Source organism: Pithys albifrons, chromosome 7 (assembly GCF_047495875.1).
Source record: "Pithys albifrons albifrons isolate INPA30051 chromosome 7, PitAlb_v1, whole genome shotgun sequence".
NCBI classification, from domain to species: domain Eukaryota; kingdom Metazoa; phylum Chordata; class Aves; order Passeriformes; family Thamnophilidae; genus Pithys; species Pithys albifrons.
The window spans coordinates 13,692,676-13,709,248 of record NC_092464.1 but is presented as its reverse complement, the minus strand read 5'-3'; the positions used below and the strand labels follow the sequence as shown (position 1 = coordinate 13,709,248).

The window sequence follows — 16,573 nt, the reverse complement described above, 5'->3', positions numbered from 1 at the left end:
GACAAATTACTTTAAAGAAAGAACTTGGCACCTTAAAATGGGACACAAGTGCCTATATTAGCAAATGCAATGGTGTACTTTGCCATTCAACTACTCCTTAGCTATGAAGATGCCTCAGTTCTCTTAGCATTTACTTTCTTATCTTACTGCTATCAGTGTCTTGATTTATCTTACCTTAGTGTCCTAAAAAGCTGCTGGTGCATATGCCCTGAAATGGGCACAGAGTCCATTTGATACTCAAAGGTAAGTGAAGCTCTGCAAGTATTTCTGCACGTGTCCTGGAAGGACAAGATACCCTGTAAGTTGATGCCGAAAGGGTTTTTTTTAATTTTTCAATTTTCATATTTTGTAGATTTTAGGATCACAGTAGATGTAATGCTGTAGATTTTAGTGAATTAATATTTAGCAGCTTGTAGCATAAAGTCCTTCTATCTCTACCCCTGTTCCAGAACAGGCAGCTAAGATCTGCTAGCTATTTAGTCTCTTCCTCAAGGTACCTGATTAAAGCATATCAGAAGAGAACATAAACATGGAGCAGTGTGACCCGAAGCCCTGGAAAGCATCCAGAGAACCTTTGTGTGCTGAAGAAGAGGAGGTGGTTGAAGCCATAGGGTCCCAACGACCCCAGCCCCAATTCAACAGGGGTGGGAACTGGGAGGGGACAGAGGTGGAACTGGACATGTGGACAGTAGTGATTGGATAGGTTATATTATAAAAGCTATAGAACTTAGAGCTTGCTTGCGCGCGTGTCAATGTATTCCTGGATGAGCGGGGTTGCTCATTAAAGTGCCTGCCCATTATCTTATCTCCTACAAAACTTGGCTTGAAGTATTTTTTTTTACAGACTTTTATGGCAACAAGTAAAAAGAACTTACAGGACTTTGGGGGCTTGAACTAGATGATCCTTAAGGTCCCTTCAGGTGCAGGTCATTCTATGGTTCAATATCACACAATATATTCATGCCTATTTCTTATTGTTAAAGGATAGTACTTTAGAAGTTTTAACGTATTACTTCATTTGTTCGTTCCTTCCTTCTTCCCTCCCTCCCTTCCCTCCCTTCCCACTCTTCCCTCCTTTCCCTCCTTTCTCTCCCTTTCTTCCCTCCATTCCCTCCATTTTTTCCCTCCCTTCCCTTCCCTCTTTCCTTCTTCTCTTTCTCTTTCTGTAATTATTAAGATCATTATTAAAGATGTGGCAAAAGAAGGAAGAAAATAATTTGTAGGAAAATAATGACCAGAAGAAAGAACAAGACATACCAGAAACAGTTCTGTAGCATTTGAAGGGAAGAATTAGGGATTCCTTGGCTATGATTATCTTGGATTTAACATAAATTTTCTTTGCCTATGTGATTATTTGTGCATCAAACACATATTAACCAATAAGAGTCCTGAGAATGAAATCCAGGATTATTTGTCCCATGTGGGTTCTCTAATTCTGTAATCAAATCTCTTTCTCTTCTGTATTCCTTTCCACATATCAACACCAATTCAGATGGAGAGGTAGAGAACCTCCTTTACCTATGATGAACGTTGTAACTGCACAGCTACATTTTTTGGATCTAACCTCAGGTCCTCTTGAGGGGATTTGCATTCTTTTCCTGAATATGGAGAAAGAGGAATAGTATTTCACAGCAGCATTGAAAAGACATGGATATTCATTTTACTCACAATGGTCTACTGTAGTGTATATATATGTATGTGACCTATAGCAGATTATACTAATTCCAGATGGCACAGTGTAAATTTCTCAAAAAATTACTATTACTTGGAATCTGACACTGAATTTCCTTAAAAACATCTGGAAATGTATATGTATTTTGTAAGCATGTAGTATGTTTACAGAAGCAGAAATGATTAAAAGAATTTTATTAATTCAAATATCTTTGACTTCTTATTTAATTTTATTCTCAAGATCGCTTTATAGTCTACACACAACTCTTGCTAATTCCAGCCCAATAACAATGAAGGACATCTTCATTTGCTTAGCTGAACATGTTTGTGACAAGGCTTACACTGCTTCCCTGTTCAAGAGCCTCTCCTAATAGTGTGAACATGTGCTGTCCTTTCTCTGGTGTGACTAATCCTGATTCCTTGCATGTAGCAGCTGAATATACAGCTAAGTTCCATCTTGACCCAAAGGCCTACCCATACTTTGTTCTAGTGGTAGCTTGACACAAGTTACAGGATTTTTTTTAAAAATAGTTTTTGAGGAACCGTGGAATATATGTGTGATCGAGGTATTTCAGCTTTCTTGCAGACATAAAGGCTGTCTTCCTTTCAGCTGTGAAACTGGATGATGCCGTTTGCCATTGCAATTAACTTCTCAAACTCTTTTAAACTAAATTGACTTTAAAAGTATTTTCACCTTTGTCTTATTAATATAGTAATAGAAAATAGGGCTGGAAGGTGGTCAGTCTGGCCACCCTGCTTCCTGAAGACAAGATTGTCTGCATTTCAACTGTTGCTGACAGACGTTTGGTAAACCAGCTTTTAACAATGTCAGTGATTGAGTTCCCACAGCTGTTCAAGGTGCTAACGAGGATTTTCTAATTTTAGGTATCTTTATAGTTCAGACAATTGCATATCAACAAATAAGAGATGGTTTAAAAGGAATTTTTTTTGAAAGTGGGATATGGACTCCTCTCAAAAAACAAATCTATGTCCAATCTTGAAATAAAAATTTTAACACCTGGTTTTGGCACCATTAAAATATTATTAGTCTTTAGATTACCCAGTTATGAGGAAACAATTCAGTTTCTTACTGGACAACAGCTCTAAGAAAACTATGAGGCTGCTCTTAGGTTAAAGCTACAAGACAGAACTTGTGGACTGTGCTCTGCCACATTGTTCTGAGTGATTATTTTGCTCTTGTGTAATACAGGGACCACAAGTTTCTTTAGATGTCTAAGTAAAACAACCCAGCTGTTTTTCATTGATACATAAAAATAAGCATCTTCAACTGAACAGCCCCTCACCTGTCTGATATTAGTGAATAAAGCTGATTGCATTTGTAAGCCTCTGATAAACAAGGAAAAAGAACCAGTGCAGTTAAATAGAACATCTAAACAAATATATGTCTGTATTCCCTGAATTATACTTCCCATATAAGATGAATCCTATTTTATCAAAGTTGAAAGAAAATTCTATCCTAAAACATAAAAGGAAGTTATTCTATATTCCTATAGCATGAGAAGCTGTTAATCAACTATACATGACATTAGGGTAAATGAGAAGAGACAGAAAAGTTTTCCAAGAAACTGAGTAGTAGTGGAAATTATCAAATCTATTTCTTGCTCTACACCTTCCCTGAATTTTTGCGCAGCATCTTTACTACAACAAAAGTTTGGTGTGTCTTAATTTTCAATACTAGCAATAGTCTAGGATTTCAGGTTTTCTTTTCAGATCAGCTCCCTGTGAATGAGATCTGTCCTTCAATATTTATTTTAACTTTCAAGGTGGAAAATCAAACTATTGCAGCAAAGCTGAATATCCCCTTATATCTTCTTCATTTGTTTTTGTTTGTCTGTTTGTTTTGTTGTTTTTAGGACAAAAGACATAAATTTTTCAACGACCTCCACTGAAAATTTTCTATGTAAAAGAAATGAATAATATTTTTCAGATGTGTGTAAAATCAGGCACATAACCTGTGCTCCACTGAAGCTGTAATCACCTATAAGAAAATACCCATCCCCCCATACCAGGTTCTTTTGGGTCTCTTCCATTCTTTGGGTTTGTTGTTTTGTTTTATTCCCCCTGTATTTGCTGTTTAAATCACACCTGTACTTTTAAATATATGACAAGCAGAAAAGTTAATGGTGGTAGTTGCAGTAGAATCCAGACCTATAATAGTTTAAAAAACACTGAAATAATTTATTTTGTATGAGACAGGAAAGGTGAGAAAGAGGTGTACACAGTAACATTAAACCTTCTACTTATACCTTCTGTTCAGGTAAGTGGGGACTGAAGTTATACACCATCACCAGTTTTGATGTGCTATTGCTTTTTCTATGTAAAGAACATATCTCTGTACAAAGGAAAGATATAATTATAAGAAAGTGTGTGGTCGGGCTTGTATCTCTTAAAACTCAGTCAGGAACAAAAGATACAGAACTTTGTGAATTCTCGTTCTGTTTCTGTTGTCAGTCTTCTCTTTCATGCCAGGCAATGAGCTACTGGTGTGACCCATGGAGAACAAAGTCAGAGAAACAGTAAGTAGCAGCCAGGTCAGCTGCTAACTTGAGTGAAAATGCAAGCCTACTAGCTAGCGCTGAACATTGCAGCAAGAGAGGTACGTGCCCAACAGCTCCATAAGTATACCAGTGAGAAATACTTGCTCTTGATTACTAGGCAGATGTTAAGGGATTAATATGAAAGGCAACATTTAATTAGGAAAAATGTTTTGCAGAACAAGTTAGGACATATGAATGGATGGAGAAGGAGAAAACAATTCATCTTTAAGGTGTCACTTTTATGTACTGTATGTCTATGATGTTTTAAGTGCAGAACTGTGGAAGAGCGTGAAAGAACCAGTGAAATTAAAACTTAGTTCAGAGAACAAATGTCACTTGAACATCATCACCAAAATAAAATAAGGTTTAACCCTAAAAATTGCAAAATATATGAAAAAGAAATAATGGAACTTACACATTTATTTGTTGAAAGTAAGATGAGTCTTGTTTACAAACACCTCCCTTGGAGAAGCTGTACCTTTATAAATGCCTAGTCCAGCAGATGCTTATCACATATCAACAAAAATAGGCTTTTCTTCTCATGTTCAGGGAAAGTGATAGCTCTCAGTGTCACTAACGCTAGCCACTCCACAAGGAGCAGGCAATGTCAGTTGTTTCATTCACAGTAGGCACCATGTACTTGGATTTTGTCACCTGGGCAACAGTGTACATATTCCTGTTTCCAAAGGCACTTCAGAAAGCAGTGTCTGCTGCTGTTATAAAGGACTGTCCACTGGACTTTCCCCTCCTTCTGTGTTTCACTGACTCATGCAGGTTTTAGTAATTCATATTCTTGTATTTTCAACATTGTTTCACTCATCTTGAAACCTTTTTTAGGAGGTGTAAATCAGTGAATTCTGTGCTGGCCAACTTTAAAGCTGGAACAAGGAACTACAGAGCTAGGTCTGATGTCCTTTATAAATTTTGGTGAGAAGTTCATGCTGAGGTACTGTCTGTTCTAAAAAGTCCTGGGGACCTGTCAGAAATGAAAACAACATGCTTCGATGTAAAGGAGCTTCTATAAGAAATTCCGTACAGTTAAAACTGTTCAGTTCCAATAACTGGATCATGTTCTGATAAAGCCATAAAGCAATGCTGAAGTTGTTTTAGGAGTTATTTAAACAAAATGATTTTGTAGACTAATATAGAAAACCACAGAAAGATTCTCATTCTCTATTACATTTAAGAGAATATTTCCATAAGTGTTTATTATCCAGATGATACAGGGCTTGAGGGTGAACTTTCTATCTCAGCGTAATTTTGCAATTTACTGCAAGGTCCATTCAGTGCCTCCTTACCCGACACTGAATTAAGGCTTGCAGGATTTGGCAGCTCATGCCTCTCTGTCCTCTTTGTGGCTGGTGCATGCAGCTAATTCCTCCTGGGAAAAGAAGCAGGCTATCAGTTTGTTTACCATCCAGTAAAGATATCTGGCAGTTTCCTTGCACAAAATGAGCTGCTCTCTTGTCAGGAAGGTGTTTGATCCTCTCACAAGCTCTGCCATCTGTTGAATAAATACAGGCATGTGAAAGTTCAAAGTGTTACTGTGCGTAATAACAGTCAGTGGAACAGTGCATAGAATTGACTTGTGGAATTAAGACACATACAATCTCCAATTGTGCCATATTTACAGTACTGTTATTAACAAGACAAACTCTTTAAAAACGCCACCCTCTCAGATTTCTTTATTCACTATATTTCTATATTTTCTTCTGGTTATCACACGCCTTTAATACTTAATCACTGATTTATCTCTGCCCACACCAAATTAATTCACAGTCTGTTTCATTTACTTCAGCACTCTGAATTGACCTAAAAAAAAAAGCATTTAAAAATGCAAAGTTAAAGAGACAGAATTACAATGAATAAGGTGGAAACTTTCAATCTATTTCTTAGTCTGAGATAGACTGTTAAATATCTTGCACAAGCTCTTGGGTAGTTTGATAGATTTGGTTTTCTCTCCAATTCAGTGTACAGAGAAAAACCCGCATATTACTCTGCTCAGAATCAAAATGTTCTCTAGTCTATATGTAAGTGGGTTTTTTGCAAATATTCAAATAGACTTTTTTATTGTTGATATAAACTTAATGCTATGTCAAATAATAAGTGGAGCAAACAATTTTGATGATAAATGTTGCATAAGAAACATCATCAGTTTTTAGTATAGCTTTTCAAAATTTCCCTGAAAGATTATGTTATTATATCATCAACCTTTGGTGTTCTAGGAAATGCTCACGATTTGAAGCACTGATTCAGCCAGACTTTTAAACACTTGCTTTCTATACTAAGCTGAGGACATGCAGTTGAAATTTACCATACAGGCTCAGAAGCTTTCACCTTTAGGCCATTATATATGTTTTGTTATTGTTTACAAGTAATAATATTGTAAGTTGAGATAAAAATGAATATTTATTATACCTCTTGTAATTATTAATATAATAATCTGATTTTCTTGTCTTTTTTTGTGGAATTTTGCAGGAATACTCAGTTTTGGGACAGGGTTGTTGAAGAGATTCGTTGAAAGTGGAGTCTCACACTTGGGAAAGGTTACAACCTCATTACTAATCAAGTGGAAGCAGAAAGCAGGGAAAAGCTTATAACAAATGAGGTAGGAAAGTAAAACAGGAGACTATTAATTTAATTATTATTTTAACATGGCGTCTCACACTACTACAAGTAGGATCTATCTGACAATGTAGAAATCTATATGAGTGACACCTAAACAGTCTAGATGATGGAATATTTTAACTAGTGTAAGACTTTTCTTAAAAATTTTAACCATGTGTATTCACATATTTTCTAAATTATTTGCCTCTGTGTCCTCTACGGTCAAGAGACAGAAGTACCTCCAGAGGATGCCACTTTCCATGTTAAAAACATATGTAAACTAGGGATCATGGATTGTCCTCTGCAGTGGCCAATCTCCTTCAGGTGACTGAAGAAGAGCACAGAGGACTTATCTAAATTTATCTAACTTTAGATAAGTTCTAGACAGCTCAGGTTGGCTCATCAGAATCCAACCTTTAACTTGCAGTTTATTTTAATGATCTGCTGATTGAAATATCAGTGACTACTCTGTTCTCCAACTATTTCATTGTCAGAGTAGGGGGAGATCTGGTTCTTTCCCCCAGCAGTGAGCTTTAAGGAATAACTCTGCCATAGCTCACATGTATGTTCTCCTGATGAAAAGATATATGTTGTGACCTGTGGAGCTTTATCAGTTATTTGCTAAGGGATGAGATTAGCAGACAATAAGAACTAGTGATATATTCAACCAAGAAAAAAGACTTTATTGCAGTATAAATCCAGAACAAGTGATTGCTTTAGCTCAGTACAAATTTATAAAGTTTATCCTCCAAGCTATTCAACACAAATAGATATCTACAGGCATCAGAAATCCTTGGATGTCATTTGAGTTCTGTCCATGCTCAAAGAACCACTCATGAGGAGTTTGTGATCCTAATTTAAGCATTAATTTGCTAAATGACTTCAGCTAGTCAGTCTCCACTGCATTTTTTATTTTCCCATATGTACAGAGGACTGGAGTCATAATTTCTGTAACATTCCTTAAGATTTTGAGCTAAAAGGTGCTTTTTAATGCACCACTAGTATAAGACAAACAGCAAAACCAAATAGAAAATAAAAGATTTTCTCCTCTAATGTCATCAAAGCGTTAGGGTGATGCCTTCATTCTATGACTCAGGCATAAAATATAGATAGCTGTTTTCTGACATAATTTGGTTGGATAGGATTTTTTTCTCTTTTTCAAATTAAAAAAAGTGGACAATCCTAAGGAAAATTTTATTCCTTAGTGGCCTGGATATATTATACAAATTTTATTTATCTGCTTATGGGACACACTTAAGAAAAAAAGATTATGATGTTGGCATTCTTGCATTAAAATCTTGCACGCTGTTAACACTTGACTAAAGGAGACAAAGAGCTGGGAAAACAAGGTTAGTGTGAAGTGAAATATGATATAATATTAACCTGTTGTTTTCTGTAGCAATTTTTTTTTTTAGTTCATACAACTGACAATACAACTGACCATTCTTATACTTTTATAGCCCAGATTGTTCAAAATGGTTTCCTGGTTTGTGGCTATTATTTTGAATCTGCACTTCATTATACTCAAAATTTGCATATGCAATTCACTTAGGTACTTATACTGACTCCGGGGAAATGCCCCATGAACATTAACTGTGACAGAGTTTGAATGAATAATGAAATGCTAATGGGAAAATATGGGCCCAACTGATAACAACGAAACCTTGTGCACCATAAAATGGGCTGGATCAAAGATCTCCATAAAAAATTCTTTCCTATACCGTAATCAGAACACATTAAGATTTGAGTGTAATTTTACATAGGTATTTCAAGTGAGTCTTCTAAAACTGCTTCCTTCAAATTTTATGATTTGATTCTTATTCATAGATAATGAGGGTGATGTACAAATGACTGGATTTCCTTCTCCTTTTAACTACAGCAGAGTAGAAGGGGAAGTGTAGTGCCACCCTTCCCTTTCCTTATTTCTTCAAGATTTGTGATCTGATAATAATTCAAAATTACTATATTAAAATTCAATTTATTCAAGAAGTATAGAATCTAACCATTTCCCAAGTGAATTTCTGCCTGAAATGGGCACTGCTTATTTTGTAATTATCAGTGATATACTATTTAGACTTTTGCATTACTTTAAAATAAATAAATAATAAGTATGTCTACACATTCTTTTGCAACCAGACCATTGGTTCATACATACGGGCTTGCTTTTCTCCCATTCTAAGCTTGCCAAAGAGTTGTACTGGTACCATAGAGCTGCATCATTTGAGAACTGCAGCCAGGCTAGTAAATCCTACTGTATGACCTGCCTTACTTTAGTGCACCAGCATGACAGCATGACTGCTGTTTTCACATATCCTGAGTATCCCATTCAAAGAATAAGAACAAAAAAATCTCTTGAAAAACAATAAATTACCTTCAGCAAGCATGACATGAAAGGAAGAATGTGTTATAGCTGCCCTGACCTCATTCAACTGTATCTCCCACAGGCTGTGGCTAGAGATGACAATCCTCACACTTTGGTGGGAATCCTGAGAAGGTGTCTATTGAAATATTGTTTAGTTCTGGTAGGAAAAAGCCTTGGAGTGGCACAACATGAGAACAAAAACTTTTCAGGATGATTACAAAGAAACAAGAAAGGGAATATATCTTTCTCTAAAGGGAAATTAAATTATATACAAAAACATAAAGCACAAGGGAATTTGTTGCATGTGCCAACTGCAGGCATAAGACATGGATTGTAAAAGCACAGGTGAACACAGCTTGGGGAAGAATTTGGAGGTGTGGCTTTAGTTTCAGGCATGCCAGAGACTGCTCTGCAGACTCTCTCAGAGGCCAAACAGGAGAGGGACAGTAGTGATGCAGGTAGCCCTACAACCCCCAGGGTCAGTAGAAGTGACCTGCCATGAAAGGAGCTAAAATAATATCTGTTAGTGGCTCTTATTTGTCTTTGCCATATGTTACTTATATAGTATTTTCTTTAACTGTCTAAATAGCATCTCAATGAGCATCAAGAATCTCTGGAACTCTTGGGAGAAAGCTAAACTCTGCCCTTTCTCCTCTCCTGACCCACTGGTATCTGAACTGCTGAGCCACTCTGCTCTCTGTAGAGACACTTTCAGTAGCTCCAGGCAAGGCACAATTCAATATTCAATTTACAGGAGAGAATAGATAAGAGGATCACTCAGCCCCGGTAACACAAAACTGGCAGTGGACTGTCAGCCCTCTGGAAGTTGTGCTTAGTCAATTCAAAGTATTCGGACAATCACTTTAAACTACTGTGCCTCAGTCATGCATGGGCTAAAGTTTCCTACCCTATAATTATTTATAAGGCAACTTTTTCTATGAACACTGTTTATAAAAAAGACAATTACATTCATATATTTTTTTCCTCCCAATTATCACAAAAAGACAAGCTTCATTCTCAAACCTCCAGATTATGAATATCAAATACAGAATATGCTGAGTTGAAAAGCACCCACAAGGGCCATTGAGTCCCTGCACGGGATCATCCCCAAGAGTCACTCCATCTGCCTCAGAGTATCACCCAAATGCTTCTTGAACTGTGTCAGGCTTGGTGCTGTGAACACTTCCCTGTGGAGTCTGTTCCAGTGCCCAACCATCTTCTGGGTAAAGAACCTTTTTTCCAATGTCTGACCTAAGCCTTCTCTGAGACAACTTCAGGCCATTCCCTCAGGTTCTGTCACCGGTCCTCACAGAGAAGAGATCAGTGCCTGGCCCTCCTCTTCCCCTCATGAGGAAGTTGTAACTGAGATGAAATCTCTCCTCAGTCTCCTCCTTTCCCGTTGGAACAGTCTATTTCTGTATCAGTAAATGTTTTTCTACAACTGTCAGAGGTGTGTTATCATGTCCTCCTGATGTCTTTTCCAGAAAGCTGAAAAGGACAGTGGTCCAAACTTACCCTGGACATTATCATAGTCAACATATGACAGCTACCACACGGGTTGAGTCAGTGACTCCTTGTGGTGATTTTTGAGTAATTTTTCTTCACAGGGAGAATTAAACAGACTGCAGCAGCTAAGCACATAATCCAATGGTCTTCATGAGGTATTTTTTAATTCACAAAACTCAGGGAATACAAAACCAAAACTAAGCTACAGCTGTTCTTAACTAAGTGGAATTCAGGCATTGCATTACAATAGCATAGTCCATTTTACAAGAATAATATTTCAATCCTCTGCTAAAAGTGTGCATTTCTGCAGTACAAAAGACCTCTTCCTCTATCAGGTTTAGCATATTTCTTTCTAAAGTAGTACATTTCCTTTGAGCAAGAAATGGTATCAGGCCCAGATTCTCTCTTGTGTGTGCTCTAGACTTTGTATTTTCCCTCACTATACCTAATAATATCAAACACCTCATTACACTTGAGATAAGGAATTCTCTTAACCTAGGATTCCTTATGCTCTACCTACATTTTTCTGAACTTAAGATTTGTAAATTTACTCCTTACCTGTAAATGGTTCTTTTATTGTCCTACAAATAGTTATAAATGTTGAAGATATCATTAGTCACCCTCTGAGTAATTTTGAGTCATGCCCAAATATGTTCTGGTTTGTCAATGTACTTCTGTCTGCTGATGTGTCCAGAAGCATACATCATATTCTTGCCAGTAATTTTTAGCCATCTATGGTCATCTCTGAGCTATCTGCAAAAGCATGCTAATCAGCACTGGCTAGCCTTCCTGCTAAGGCATCAAGGAGACACTCATCTCAATATCCCATTTGTTTGAGATTTGGGGGGTTTTTTGTTTTGTTTTGTTTTGTTTTGTTTTTTTGGGGTTTTTTTGGTTTTTTTTTTTTTTGTTTTTTTTTTTTTTTTTTGTGTGGGTTTGGGTTTGGGCTTGGGTTTGGGTTTTTGTGTGTGTGTTTTAGATTTTTATGTTTTGATTTTGCTTTTTAATCAAAACTAGGTTACCTAGCACTTTCTTAGTAGGCTGGTACAGCTGATAAAGGAGATGCAGTCACTTAGTGGAAAGACTATTCCCTTGTAAGACTTCATATTTTTTTTTTTTACTCAGACCATTGTTGGAGGCTCCAGGATTGCAGGTCAAGCAATAATTTCAGCACCTCCTTGTTGTCTGCCTCTGCCCTCTGTAAAATGTTGGTATGTCATTACTTTTAATTTACAGATTTTCAGACTCTATAGTCAGTGATCAAATCAAATTACTTTAATTTTTCAATTATGATTTTATGCAGGCATTTTATTAACTCAGGGTGCATCTGGAACTCTTGGTAGAAAGTGAGATGTGACTTGAAGTATCCTGAGATTAAGGAAGATGTATGACAATATGATTTGATCTACCACAGCAGAACAGTGCAGATCATCAATTATATAACACTCTTTATATAATAACCCCATAATGATAACTTTTACAACAGGACTCCTGCCTTTCCATTTTTAGATTGCCCTTTTAGCTTTGAGGATAATGCTGTTAAGGCATCTGTCAGAAAGTAGTTACTCCATTGAAGATGAAGAAAGAATGAACTTTTTCTGTTTCTAGTTTCTACATTGAAATGTGAACAGATGTAATCCGAATGGGCATCAAAAAATGACAAGTTTTTAGGTCCTTTAGGAGAGGATGAATTCACACCATAAAGACAGCTCCATACATTTCAAGTGGTGGAATAATTTTTTATCTGCAATAATAATTTTGAATATTTTTGGTAATCAGACAATTTTTTCCATCCTATATTTTGCTATAATTGAAGAATAACAGTTACAGAGTTTGCTACCAGCATAAAAAGGAGAGAACTTTTTTGAATTTCTAAAAGCTCAGAAACTTGTGTTCCTTCCATTTTGGGCTTCATTTTTCTTATCTGGATATTATTGTGTATTGCATTGTGTAAGACAGATGGTGTGAGATGTTGTTGTTATTTGTAAGCAATGTTGTGATCCTCATAAAAGAGCAAGAGCAATTTCTATTATATGCAGTAGCAGTCCAGAATGACTGACTAATGTCTTTTCCTCACTTCTCCAGCCATTTGAATTACTGGAGTTTTGTGTTTATAAGTCAGGAAGTAAAAGAAGAATCTGACCCTCCTTCTGCTTTAGAAAGCATTTTATATAATGGAAATTAATGTTCTCAAAGTGTAATTCTACCTGAGTGACAGGTTTTTTGCTTCCAAACTAAATGAAATGCATGGTCTGTTGCCTAACATCTGGTTACAAAATGCAGTTCTCTGCTAACACCTATCTACATACAAACCATATTAAGTTTAACCTAGTTTTCTCTCTGGGACAAAGGACAAGATCTAAGAAGCACATTGTTGTGTAACAAATACATTATGTTCTCTAAAAGCTGCCAGTCTCCAATCAAGCTTTACAGCTATGGAGAGTGTCATGCAATATTTTCTCTTGAAGAGTAATAGGGCTGAGTAACCTTGATCTTCCTAATTTTTAAATATATATGACAAAACCCCCACAGATATAAAATAGGTACATCATCATACAAGAGGTATATAGACACACTCCTCAAATTTTTCAATATATTATATACAAAAATAAATATAAATACTTTGGGGTTTGGCCAAGATATATTTTTCCTTACACCTATTGCTAAGAAAAGTATCTCTGTTGTTATTAAAAAAATAAAATAAAGAGAAAGAGAATGAAAGAGAAATTTGCAGCCTTCTAGCTGAAAGAAAAGTTTGCAGGCATGTAAGCCATCCTTGAAAACCAGAACACAACTCTTCACATACACAGCACATGTGAAGAGTTAGGGTTATTCATATCCCAAACTAAACAAGAACCTGAGTAAGGTACTGCCTGAATACAGGCAACAAAAATGTTGAAAAGAGCTCTCATGGCCTCTGTGGAGTGTACATAATCCATCCCATGGTGCAAGAAAATGCTGCCATATGCTTCTAATCCTATTTTAGTGGGTCAGAATCTATCTTTCAAGAAAATGAGCAGACTATGCTTTATTTCCTTTGGAAAAGTGTCACCAGAATTTCTGCAGTTGAAAATATATTCCATCCAAATTCCCTTTTAATTCCTTTGGCAATAAAAAGCCTGAAGAAAATTTCACAGATCATGTAATACATACATCCATAATTTTAGATTATTATACAATTTGGAGAGCTATTAAAATGCTTACTTACTGGTTCAGTGAAATATTAAGAAATGTGGCCCGTTTGCTGCAGATAAGGAGGCTAATTTCAAGGCAAACTGAAAAATGTAAATAAGCAGTAACTGAGGCATTCATTTACTCTTTATGTTGTTTTTTTCTGTCATCTCCAGTTTTTTAAATCACATTTATTTCCTCAGATGCTACAATGCTTTTAATGTAAATATTCCATTGCCTGTACATTGTTTTCATAAATCAATATATACCTTGACATATGTAAGAGTGGATCTCAGGGACTTAGCTGGAATTCTGTGTATATCCAGACTCATTCTATCCTTTTACAAATATTTTGTAATTGTTTTAGTGGGGTATTTTCATGGTATAAAAGTATGGTATTTCAGCATTTAAAGAGAAAACCGTGTTGAAACACTAGTGTACCCTTTACAAAGTAAGGGTACCCACAGATTTTAGGGAGATCATTTCTTTACATCTAATTGAAATTTTCTGTTTTCCTAGTTTTGTTTGTTGCCCCTTGTCATATCACTGGGAACTACAAAGATGAGTGTGCTCTGTGTTACCTACATTCTTGCATTAGGTATTTTACTGAAAGAAATGACATCTCCCCTCAGCCCCCTTATTCTTGACTTCTAAATAATGACCAGATCCCTTTCTTCTTTTCTTTGAAGACCTCTGTGTCCTAACCATCTCTTGAGCCTTCAGAATTCTTGCTGGGGTAATCACCAGAGGTTTTGCCACACTTCTTCCATATAAGCTGTTCAAACTCTGAGCACACAAATTTTCCCTGCACCTCTGTTACACGTGGCCTATTAATTTTTCCATTCATAAAATAACAAATGCTTGACTTTTGTACAGGTGGAAGGATTTTCTGTGCTGCAGAGTCCCTTCTCCATCATCTCCTTTGCCGAACATGGAATAGATTTAGGGTCAGATATAAAATTTCTAAAATGAAAAGTTAGTAAGAAATTTAGTGAGACTTGCTCAACCCAGGGAAGATAAAAAGAGTCTTGAGTATCTAAAATATGGAGTGTTTTTTGTGAATACTATGAGGTATTTGATAATAACCGTGCCTGTAATATCCACAGTAAGATGAAAGTCCTGGGCTTCTTGTACCTTCTTTACATGGTGTTTACATTAGACAAGTTTATTGAATTTGGTTTCATAATGAATTGAAATAAGTTTCTTTTTATTCCCTGTTTTTTTTCTTTCTGTTATCTTCATACTGCTATTAATCTACTCATTGGGATCATAAAGCCATAACCTCCCATCTTAACAACAACAGGTGTAGTAATTGTTAATATAGAACACTGACAGGCATCATTACACAACTGAGTTCACATTTTAATCCCTTAACACATAATTTATCTTACTTGCAAATACACATTTCATAGGGCTACTTAGACATACTTCTGTCAGTCAGTTATTTCTTTGGGCATGAACTTTTTGGTTATTTACTATAACAGATACCTGGCATTTAATAAGATTTACATATCCTTATCACCATCCATAACAAGTATGATGGTACAGTCTTTTACTAGGATACTACTCTTGCCAGGCTGCATTTGCGGTGTGAAATTTAGTCTGTAAATCAAGCACCTATAATAGCAGCACTGACAGTGCCAGAGCAGACAGAGGATAAGCATCCTGTTGACTCCCTGAACTGAATCCCTGAAGAAAGGGAATAAGTAAGCACTATGAAGTATCCAAAATTACTTTTTACCTTTTGTTGCATTTCTTCACCATCTTTGAATAGTTGTCCCAAATAATGCACAAGAAATTGTTCCAGATCTTGTACTGGAACGAACGAGACAAGTAGGAACTCGAGGAATTCAAGGTCAAGCCCAAGGCAAAGATTAAAGTAGAAGCTTTGTTTTTCGTTTACATTCTAACTCCACCTTGACTGAATCAGGTGAAGCAATCAAGGCAATCATCTACTTTACAAAATTAATAGTCAGAGAGAATCTGGCTCACTCAGATGTGAGAATAAATATTTCCACACCTGATTTAACAGAGAATATATTTTGGACAGGGAAGCCAACCAAATGCTTACTTTAAAAGACAGAAGAAAAAAAATTCTTTTTCAGAATGTGACATTAACTCTTTAGCTTTATATTATGAAAACTGGAAGACATAATGAAGCATATATTGCATTACAATGTGGTTTGTACCTACATTCTGAAATTTCCTGCTCACCTCTAGCACAGACTGGTGTCACTTACTATTACATTAAAATGTAAAGACTTGGGAAATTTGAGTGAAATTTTTGCTGCTTGCTACTCTGAAAGCTAAAAATTTCAGTCTCTAGTTTGGAGCTTACTAAAACAAAGTAATTGGCTCTTTCCCTGCACACAGATCCTACACACACTCAGCTGCTGTACATACTGGCTTCATGAATCTTTTCTTAATATTCCCTTGTAAAGAGAAATATACTGACATACCTGCAGGGTGTAACTGAGGAGAGTGGGACACTCACAACCTGTTTCTTTGTGCCTTGACCTCCTTAGTGTTTTGGCTATCAGGACTCATCTTTGTATCTGGAAGTAAGAGAAGTAAGGCAGCACTAAAGCTTTGTATGTTACTGTCACCCAGACTTTAGATCTGGGCTTAAATCAGGCCAGAGAAGAAGAAACCAATAGGTTTGTGGTTCTGGTTTCTGAGTAGATTTGAAATATCCAGC

At 36.3% G+C, this 16,573-nt stretch overlaps 1 long non-coding RNA gene across 2 annotated transcripts in view; it reads left to right on the top strand.

Moving 5' to 3' along the window:
• The window catches only part of LOC139674041 (uncharacterized), an 82,005-nt gene that overhangs the window by 18,072 nt on the left and 47,360 nt on the right, over positions 1–16,573 (top strand). For both annotated transcript variants that reach the window (XR_011698256.1, XR_011698255.1), the window contains exons 2-3: positions 6,708–6,837; positions 11,830–11,915. This is a non-coding gene — a long non-coding RNA (uncharacterized lncRNA). The remainder of the gene's footprint in view (positions 1–6,707; positions 6,838–11,829; positions 11,916–16,573) is intronic.